Genomic DNA, 11,063 nt, shown 5'->3' with positions numbered 1-11,063 from the left:
ATTCTGAACCTGCTTGGAATGCCTGCCTGTGCCTTGAACTCACCCATGCCTGGCTCTCTGACCAGATAGCAGCCCTCTCTGAAACTTTAGTGACACCTCATAAATATTGGCCTTCCCTGGCCAGACAATGACCCTCTCTGAGGCTCTAATGGTCCTCATAAATTCTGATGTTGGGGCCAGCAAAAAATGTAAACTACCATTAGTGTGATGCTTGTCAGAGTTCTGTTATCTGTAACCCCCCTTTGTGTAACTTTCTGGGCTATAAAGCTGGGCTGTAGGAAAGGTGGGGTTGCTGTCTTGTTCCCGCCGTTTTGGGAGGGAGAGGCAGCCTGGCCGGTGGAAATAATAAGCTTGCTTTAATTTAATTTTAATTGGAGTCAGTGGTCTTTTCTTGCATCCTGGTCTAACAATTTCATGTCATGAAGGGATTGTAAATGAAGATAACAACCACTACAAATCTATGAGAACAGCCAAAGTCCAGAACACTGACAAAGATGTGGAGCAAAAAGAACTCTTTATTGCTTGTGGGAATGCAAATTGGTATATCTACTTTGGAAGACATTTTGTCAGTTTCTTACAAAACTAAACATATTCTTACTGTATGATCCAGCAATTACAGTCCTTGGTATTTACCCAAATGATTGAAAACTCTGTGTACACAAGAACCTGCATGAAGCCGGGTGCAGTAATATATGCCTGTTATACTAGCAACTTGGGAGGCTGAGGCAGGAGGATTGCAAGTTTGAGGGCAGCCTCAGCAACTTTGTGAGACCCTGTCTCAAAATAAAAAGGGATAAGAATGTAGCTCAGTGGTAAAGTGCCCCTGGGTTCAATCCCCGGTACAAAAAAAAAAAAAAAAAAAAAAAAAAAAACCACTTTGAGCTGGGGTTGTGGCTCAGTGGTGGAGCACTTGCCTAGCACGTGAAAGGCTCTGGGTTCAATCCTCAGCACCACATAAAAATAAATAAAATCGGGGCTGGGGTTGTGGCTCAGTGGCATAGTGCTTGCCTCACACATGTGAAGCACTGGGTTCCATCCTCAGCACCACATAAAAATGAATAAACAAAATAAAGATATTTTAAAAAACAATAAATAAAATAAAGGTATTATATTCAGCTACAACTAAAAAATAAATATTAAAAAAACCTCTGAATGCAACCTATCAAATCATACAAACACAAAACACACAGCGAAAACCTTATTGCATGTAGTAATGAAAGAAGTGAATATAAATAGTGAAAGAAGCCAATCTGGAAAAGCTATGTACTGTATGAGTCTAATTAGATGATTTTCTGGAAAAGGCAAAACTACGGACATGATAAAAGATCAGACGTTTCCAGGAGTTGAGGAGAGGAAGGAATGAATGGACAGAGCACAGGATTTTTAGGGCAGTGACACTATATTATATGATTCTGTAATGATTTTACATGTTATATGACATACTTGATGATATAATGGCGAATACTGTTAGGTCGGTGGCAGCGACTTGGTGGCGACTTAGTGGCAACTTAGAACAAAGCAGCGCCCGATGAAAAAGAACATCAATCAGATGCCGTCAGAAACGCCTGTCAATCAGCCGGATCTCCTGACTAACGCTTGTCAATCAACAGGACCCCCCTGGCCAATCCTGGAGTTCAGCCAACTCCCCTGAAGAACTTCAAGGGGGCAAGGGACCCTAGAAACACCTTTTCCTGTCCCAAGCCCTTCCCTTCCTGCTGTAAGCCCCGTAAAAGTCCAGTCTGGTCGAGCTTCCACACGGTTTCTCCTCAGACCCTTCCCCTGTCCCCTCTGTGGGTCTGATCGAGTTCTGCCCTGGAGTGATATCTCAATAAAGCCTGTTCAGCGGCCCTTTTAAATCTGCCTCCTTTGGCCATTGCCTGCCCCGACTGATCTGACAGATACATGTCACCATACATTTGCCAAAGCTTATAGAATATACAATATTAAGAGTGACCCCTAAAGTAAACTAAGAAGTTTGGGTGATAATGATGTGTCGATGTAACAAATCTACAACTCTCGTGAGGGATGTTAATATCAGGGGGGTTGTTGGTGTGTGGGGAGAGGGGGCATTATATGGGAACTATCTGTACTTTCCACTCAATTTTACTGTGAACCTAAAACTACCCTAAAAAGTAGTCTCTCTCTTCCTCTTCTTTTCCTTTCCTTCCTTCCTTGCCCCACCCCTCCTTCTCTTTCATAGGTCTTGCTATGTTGCCCAGTCTGGCCTCAAATTCCTGGGTTCAAGTGATCCTCCAGCCCTCAGCCTCCCAAGTAACTGGGACTATAGGTGTGAACCACCACACAGGCTACGTTTATTCCTTTTTTAAAAAAGGCTATCTTTCCTCTGTAAAGTTGCTTTTGCATGTTTTAATGTGAGCCTTGTTAGAGATTTGTCAGTTTTCAAAGAATCAGATCTTTGTTTCATTCATTTTCACTATTTTCTGTTTTCAATTTCATTGATTTCTGTTCTTTATTTTTCCCTTTTTTCTGCTTGCTTGGTTACTTTTCTTCTTGATTTCTTGAAGTGGCAGTTTAGATTCTTTTTTTTTTAAATTCTAGTTGTTGATAGACCTTATCTTATTATTTATTTATATGTGGTGCTGAGAATCAAACCCAGTGCCTATACATGTGAGGCGAGTGTTCTACCACTGACCCACAACCCCAGTCCAAGATTCTTAATTTAAGATTTTTTTTTCTGTTGGGCAGGGCACAGTAGCACACGCTGGTAATCCCAACAGCTTGGGAGCCTGAGGCAGGAGGATCACAAGTTCAACACCAACCTCAGCAACTTAGCAAGGCTCTAAGCAACTCAGTGAGACCCTGTCTCTAAATAAAAAATAAAAAGGGAGTGGCTAAGTGGTTAAACACCCTTGTGTTCAATCCCTAGCACACACACACACCAAAAGACTTTCTGATGGGATTTTTATTGTACTTAACAGGAGGAATGGGAGAAACTATTTCTATTTCAGCTTCCTGGAAATAAAGATTGAAGCTGTTATAAACAAAGTTGAATCTTTATTCCCTCCTTTTTCTCTCCCTAGATGCACCTATTATATCTTTTCTATTAATAAATATTTTTAAAAGAAATTTTAGTTTATTCCTGTAATCAAATATTATTTAGCCATGACAAAGAAACTGGTAGGTCTCTAGATATTAATTTGTCAGATGCCTGTAATACATCATATGTAGAATGTAGCTTTAAATGTAGCTGAAACAAAACCAAAAATCAATGACCTTTCTGAAAGTAGCAGTACTGTCAGGGAAGGGGAAAAAGACATGAGAGAGTGGGGGAGAAAAAGGAGGGCAGGAGAGAGCCGTAGTGAGGTTGATGTGATTAAAATACCATATATGCATGTATGGAAATGTCACAGTGAAACCCATTATTGCATGCAAATAATATGACTTAATAATTATAACTTAAGAGAAAAAAATCCTAAAAAACCAAAAGCAAAATGTATATGTATTTCTGAACGCACACACACACACACACACACACACACACACATAGTGCATAAAACAGTTTCATTTGTGTAAACAGAGGTAGATACATGTACATGTATGTACTTATATACAGAAAAAAATATTTCTGAAATCATATGTAATATACTGGTATCTTGCTTATATTCTATTGCTTGCTTATATAGAAGATAAATGGGGTCGGGTGCAGTGGTGCATGCCTGTAATCCCAGAACTCTGGAAGCTGAAATAAGCATCCCTGGGTTCAATCCCCAGCACTAAAAAAAAAAAAAAAAAAAAAAAGAATGGGCAAGAGATAGGGATCTGGATCTGTGGTAGGAAATAAACTTATTTTTAAATTTTTATTGAAGCATAAAACACATGTAGAAAAGTGTATAAATTAAACATTTATATTTTGGTGAATTTTCACAATCTGAATACACCCACATGAGCAACACCAGATGTCATCAGTTGGTTTAATACAGTCATTGCCTCAGCATCTATTTTAGGTCTAACATAAGTTATTTGAAACCCAGTCATACTCAGTCACCTTTGGCCTAGTGAGAACATCCGCTCCCCGTGTGGTGGTTTGTGATACAGCCAAGCTTATTCCTCATCTCTCTGACCTAAAACTCAACATACCCCACAATAAAACACATATGTACACGTATGTACTTATATACAGAAAGAATATTTCTGAAATCATATGTAACATAAATGATAGGGCTGTGGCTGTGGCTCAGTGGTGGAGCGCTTGCCTAGCATGTGTGAGACACTGGGTTCAATCCTCAGCACCACCTACAAATAAATAAAATAAATGTGTAAAAAGTACAGTACCATTATTTAAAAAAAAAAAAAAAAAGAACATAATGATCAATGCCATAGTCATGTAAATAAGTTTCCACTTTCATGTGTTTTTTCTTTAAACTAACCAATCTGCAACCCCTAAGGGAAAGTCTAATGGACCATACCACAAGTCCCATAAATTCAATCTCTCTCCCTCCCTACCCCACTGGTTGAGCGCTCTGCTGTTTCTAGACATGCACCTCACAGGCACCCCGCTTCTCTTATGGATCTGTGAGTGATTCACTGTTTCTGTTATTTCGTATGTCTTGTCAGCTGCCTGTATCACCCAATCAGCACACACAAACCTAACTGTCCTCCTGATCAGGACTCCCTTAGAGAGTGACTGCCTTGGTAGGAATAAACAGGACACAGGTTAGACAAGAGCCACATAAACAACTTTCCTGGTCATAGGCTACACAATTAAGAATTAGATTCTCTGCAAGGATAAGGAACTATTCCATGAAAGGCACCCTGTAAACACCTCTCCTGGAGCTCCATCAGGGCAAAGGTGGAATTTTTAGTCAATCTTCAGAGAGTGACCTCAAAACCAAATTAGAGGAAAGTATGATAACAGATCAAGAAAGAGTTCGCTTTGAATTATATACTTGTTTCTGCTCTTTAAATATTTTCCATGTGCAGCTTTTATATTTTCAATGAAAATAAAATAAAATAAAATTTGAAAATCAAATTTTCAGCAGGTGCAATATTGCATGCCTATAATCTCAGCCATTTAGGAGGTTGAAGTAGGGCATGGAGGTGCATGGCTGTAATCCCAGCGGCAGGAGGCTGAGGCAGGAAGATTGGAAGTTCAAGGCCAGCTTCAACAACTCTGCAAGGCCCTAAGCAACTTAGCGAGGCACTGTCTCTAAATAAAAAATAAAAAAGAGGGTGGCTCAAGCGGTAGCATGCTTGCCTGGCATGCGCAGGGCACTGGGTTCGATCCTCAGCGCCACATAAAAATAAAATAAAAAAAGATGCTGTGTCCACCAACAACTAAAAAATAAATATTAAAAAACTCTCTCTCTCTCTCTCTCTCTCTCTCTCTCTCTCTCACACACACACACACACACACACACACACACACACACACAAAGAATCAAGTTTGAGGCTGGCCTGGGCAACTTAGCAAGACCTTGTCTCAAAATAAAATGTTAAAAAGGCATAGGTATTGGGGCTGGGGCTGTAGCTCAGTGGCAGAGTGCTTGTCTAGCATATGTGAGACTGGGTTTGATCCTCAGCACCATATAAAAATTAAAAAACAAAATAAAGGCATGCTGTCCATCTACAACTAAAAAATTTTTTTTAAAAAAGCCTTTTTTTACAAAGGGATGTAGCTTAGTGGTAGGGCACTTGCCTAACATGTACAAGGCTGTGGGGTCAATCCATAGTACCATATCCACACAGAAAAAAATCAAATTGTCAATGACTCTTGTAAAAAAAAAGTATAAACCAGTCTTTGAATATCCCAAGTCTTAGAGATAGACCTTGTATAAAATCATGTCAGAAAGAGAACCTACCTTAAGTTTCTGGCCCTTGTATTTCAAGAAATGTCTTGCAAAGACTTGACGTAGTAAGTATAAAGCCAGACTCCCGACTATGTCTAGGACCTATATTGGTCTGTTTTCTGTTACTGTATAAAACAATATCCAAGAGGGGACACTTTATAAAGTAAAAAAGTTGATTTCCCTGACAGCTCCAGAGGCCGGAAGTCCTAGAGTGGATAGTTGTATCATTTTGAGGGCCTCATGCTGCACTATAGAATAGCTGAAAAGCAGAAGGGCAGGTAGGTTTGTGTGGAAAAGCCAAGACACAAGGGGAAACCTTGCTTTATAACAACCCACTCTCACAGTAACTAGTCCAGTTCCAAGAGAACTGTATTTTATATCTCTTAATAACCTAATTAGCTCTTAAACATCCCACTACTTCTCAACCCTGTTACATTGGGGGCCGAATTTCAATATGAGTTTCAGAGGAGATAAACCATATTTAAATCATATTCTACCAGGCACGGTGACGCACGTATGTAATCCCAGCAGCTCAGGAGGCTGAGACAGGAAGATCACAAGTTCAAAACCAGCCTCAGCAACTTAGTGAGGTGCTAAGCAACTCAGTGAGACCCTGTCTCTAAGTAAAACATAAAATAGGGCTGGGGATGTGGCTCAGAGGTCAAGTGCCCCTGAGTTCAATCCCCAGCATGCCCCGCCCCCCAAAAAAATCATATTCTACTGGTCCTTACAGAAACCTTCCTTCCTGTCCTCAGACAGGGTGATTTAAGTGGAGAACTTCTCCCCTCAAGGGTAACTTCCCTCCAGATTAAACAGAAGATGCTGGCCCTTTCTGTATTCAACCTCAGATATGAGAAGCTAGAATCAAGAGAGTTTTTAGTTTCTGACAAACAATGTGCTATTGTTTAGATCTGGAATGTCACCTAAAGGCTTATGTGTTGAAGGCTTGGTCTTCAGCTTGGCTCTATCAGGAGGTGGTGGAACCATAGAGGTGGGGCCTAATAGAAGGAAGTTATGACACTAGGATGGGCCATTGAAGGGGGACTGGGACTCAGTTCTTTCCTCTCTTTGCTTCCCAGCCGTAGTGAAGCGAGCAGTTTCTCCTGCCATGTGCTCCCAAAACCACAAGCCAACAAACCATACACTGAAACCTCCAAAATTGTGAGCCAAAATACACCTTCCTCCTTTAAGTTGACTAGCTCAGGTATTTCGTCACTATAACAGAAAGCTAACTACAGTGCAATGAATGCACGAGTGTGGGCTGCAAGGCTGAATGTTCTGTCTTGCTCTACTATAAAAGTTAATGGCTTGGCACTGGTAAGATTTTACTGTGACTTTTTGAGCTCAGATACAAATTGAAATTGTTAGAAATGAGAAGAACTGTTCTCAACCACTGTTACCTGGAAATCAGCTTTTACTTTTCACTAGATAATGCTTCTTCATTAATTCAACCTAAGATTAGAAGGCAAAATATCTCTTCTCTTTGAAACTATATTAGGATAAGAGGTTGTGAGGGGAATGGGAAAAAATAAGGAGAGAAATGAATTACAGTAGATGGGGTAGAGAGAGAAGATGGGAGGGGAGGGGAGGGGGGATAGTAGAGGATAGGAAAGGTAGTAGAATACAACAGTTACTATTATGGTATTATGTAAAAATGTGGATGTGTAACCAATGTAATTCTGCAATATTTGTAATGTTTTGAATAACCAATAAAAAAATAAAATAAAATAAAACTATATTAGGGGTTTCTAAGACCACATTCAGCTTCAATGACTCACTAGAAGTATTCACAGAATTCTACAAAGCTATTATATTCATAGTTATGGTTTATTACACCAAAACAATACACATTAAAATCAAGAAAAAGTGAGTCTAGGAGAGATTGAATGCAAATGTCCAGTTGGCCTCTCCCATTGGAGTTGAACAAGCAGGGTTTAATTCTCTCAGCAATGACATTTGGCACACAAAGTATTCTCAGCCAAGGAAGCTTACTAGAGGTTTGGTATCCAAGGATTTGGGCATGGAGAGTCCATGTGGTTGATCTCTCCAGAGGCCAAAACGGAAGCAGTGTGGCCTACAACCCCCACCATAAATGAGACTATTAGCACCACAAACTATCTCTCATGGCCCAAGAGCCCAGGTAGAGAAATATATTATCAGTTCTCCATATCCACAGATTTTGCATTTACAGATTTAAGCAACTGTAGATCTAAAAATAAATGCGGGCTGGGGATGTGGCTCAAGCGGTAGCGCGCTCGCCTGGCATGCATGCGGACCGGGTTCGATCCTCAGCACCACATACAAACAAAGATGTTGTGTTCGCTGAAAACTAAAAATAAATAAAATATTTAAAAAAAATTTAAAAAAATAAATGCATCTGTACTAAACATGTGCAAGCTTTTTGTTCTTGTCATTATTCCCTAAATAATACAGTATAACACTTCTTATATAGAATTTATATTGTATTAGGGATTACCAATAATCTAGTAAGGAATTGTAACTGTACAGTATAATTGCATAGACTATATACAAATACTACACCACTTGATGTAAGAGACTTGAGCTGAGTATCTGCTAATTCTCCATGAATCAACCCTGTGCAGATACTGAGGGACAGATGTACTTTTGTGTGTGGCGGGGTGCTGGGGATCTAACCAGTGCCTTCATGCATTCGAGACAAGCACTCTACCAACTGAGCTATATCCCCAGCCCAGACAGCTATACTTCCTTAGGTATGAATATTCCAAAAGCTAGAAATTATCTCCCAGACTAAGATGTCTCCCAAGGGCCAGTTTCTTTGAAATATGCAGGATTTGGACATCCTATACCTGCTGGGCTAAATCTTTATTGCCTAGAAAATTACATTTCAGTAAAGTAATTTCTCTGACAAGTTACATTGTTTGAATCACAATGCCAAGCTACTTTATTCACTTCACCTGGTGCCAAAGGTTAAAGAAATGAGATCTCTCTAGTTCCACACAAATTTTCAGGATGTATTTTCCAAGTTCAAATACAGTAAAAAGCAGCATTTTCTAGGACCTGGACAAAAGTGCAAAGAAAATTTCTGTATTTCTAAATCCATTTAATTGTGCATTTGAGAAATTTCTACCTAACCTTAGGTTGGAAATGATTAACAGACAATGTAATCACATGCTAAAAGGCAAATATCAAGAGAAAAAAGTGAGTAGAATTCTAATCTGGATGCCTATAAATGGCTTCCAACGAATATGTTGAATTAAACTTGTGGATTGATATCAGTATTTGGCACACTGTATGAAAAGACAGTTTCAAAGATGATACACCAGGGGGCTGGGGTTGTAGCTCAGTGGTAGAGTGCTTGCCTTGCATGTGAGAGGCACTGGGTTCGAGCCTTAGCACCACATATAAATAAATAAATTAAATAAAGGTACTGTGTTCATCTACAACTAAAGACATTTTTAAAAATGTTTTTACAAAACCGCTAACCAATTAAGTAAAGTGCAATCCCAACAATTCCTTTGTTTTCATTTATTTATATTCAATTATCATTCCCTTTTGAATTTTGAAATAAAAAATTATGAAATATATTAAGCACCTATGTGTTCTCTTCCATTTTATTCTTGGTCTACAATATTTACTGACTCTTTTCTGAAATAGTTTGATGATCCCTGGTCTATTAAAAGATTAACATGTCGGTTTTATTTTTATTTCACCCAGCTGTCCTTAAGGCAGAAGCTCCCCAGGAGGGGACCCTAATATCAGAAGCAAAATATTTGTTTCACTTCTCCCTGTATACAGGGAACAGTCTGGAGGCTCCTTTCCACCTCTCCTGTGGTGACCAAGCCAATTCAATCCATCAGTATTCACTCAGTGAGGACCTGTGGGTGAGATGGTTGCTGGGGCCCCGGAAGAGGCAGAGAGCTCTGCTAGATGGGCAGTCCTCCAAGGGCGAAGGGTCCTCACCTAAAGCAACTCTGGAAGGCTGTACAGTCTATGGAGCTGGGCCAGAATCCCAGATTCTGGTTAGATTCTAGTGGATCACCACTAACACATGAAGAATACAGTGTGCTATGGCATTATGATGGCTACCACATCACCAAGCAATAGGAATTTTTCACCTTCTTAATAATCTTATATATATCCAGTCTGTCATTGACTGAAACATCGTTACACAGTACATGACTTTTCTTTTCTTTCTTTTTCTTTTTCTTTTTTTTTTAAATATTTATTTATTTAGTTATCGGCAGACACAACATCTTTGTTGGTATGTGGTGCTGAGGATCGAACCTGGGCTGCACGCATGCCAGATGAGCACACTACCACTTGAGCCACATCCCCAGTCCCTCTTTCTTTTTCTTTCTTTCTTTCTTTCTTTTTTTTTTTTTTTTTTTTTTTTTGTATTCTTGATACTCTAGCATCTGGGGTCTCACTGACTAGGAAGGACTGCCCCTTCTTTGAATTAGCTAATTCCTAGATAGCAAAGGACTCCATCTAAAGATCCAACCACTCCCTCTCCTTTATTGACCTCTCACACACCAAGCCAATGTTCCTCTGCCCTAATCAACCCAAAGGTACCAAACAATTCAGGGCAAACCCTACAACCCAGGGTCCACTAGAATTATCCCGAATAGCCAATCCTAAACCTTCTACCTTGCCTTGCAAATTCTTCTCCTATGTGGCCCTGCTCCCCCTTCTTGGAAAGTGACAAATTATCTCTTCAATATCAATCATCTTCTGATCTGTTGGTCTCATTATATCTGAGAGAGGTGAGGGAGGAGCAGAAGAGGGATACAGGATGTGGTATGGATTTTGAGGGGAGGAAAATAGTGGGAAGAAAGGGAGAAGTATTAGAGGGCATCTGGATCACTCTCTGCATTTGTCATCCTCCCCTCTCTTCTTCCTCCATCTCTCTCTTTCTCCTGTCACCTGTTCCTTTCCCTGGGTTTTATCTCATCCTAATGAATGACCTTTAACCTGAAGAATGAGACCTCTAGCATGCATGAAAACCTGGAAAGAAGGTCTCTCTTTAAAGGGCAGGAGGGGTTATCAGAGAATTTGACAAAGAGCACAGTGATTAACAGTAGTTGGTCTGAGATGCTGCATCCTGTGCCCAGGCATCAATCCTCAGATGTGAGGAAAGAGGATTTGCCTTTGGGGAAGCTAAACCAGAAAGGTGGTACCTATATCTCAGGCAAGTCACTGCATTTCTCTACTCTTCCTAAAGAGGTTTTTGGAAGACAGTGGAGGCCTTTGAGAAGACTGCTAACATTTCACTAT

Source organism: Callospermophilus lateralis, chromosome 5 (assembly GCF_048772815.1).
Source record: "Callospermophilus lateralis isolate mCalLat2 chromosome 5, mCalLat2.hap1, whole genome shotgun sequence".
In the NCBI taxonomy this organism is placed as follows: Eukaryota; Metazoa; Chordata; class Mammalia; order Rodentia; family Sciuridae; genus Callospermophilus; species Callospermophilus lateralis.
This window is presented reverse-complemented; position numbering follows the sequence as displayed.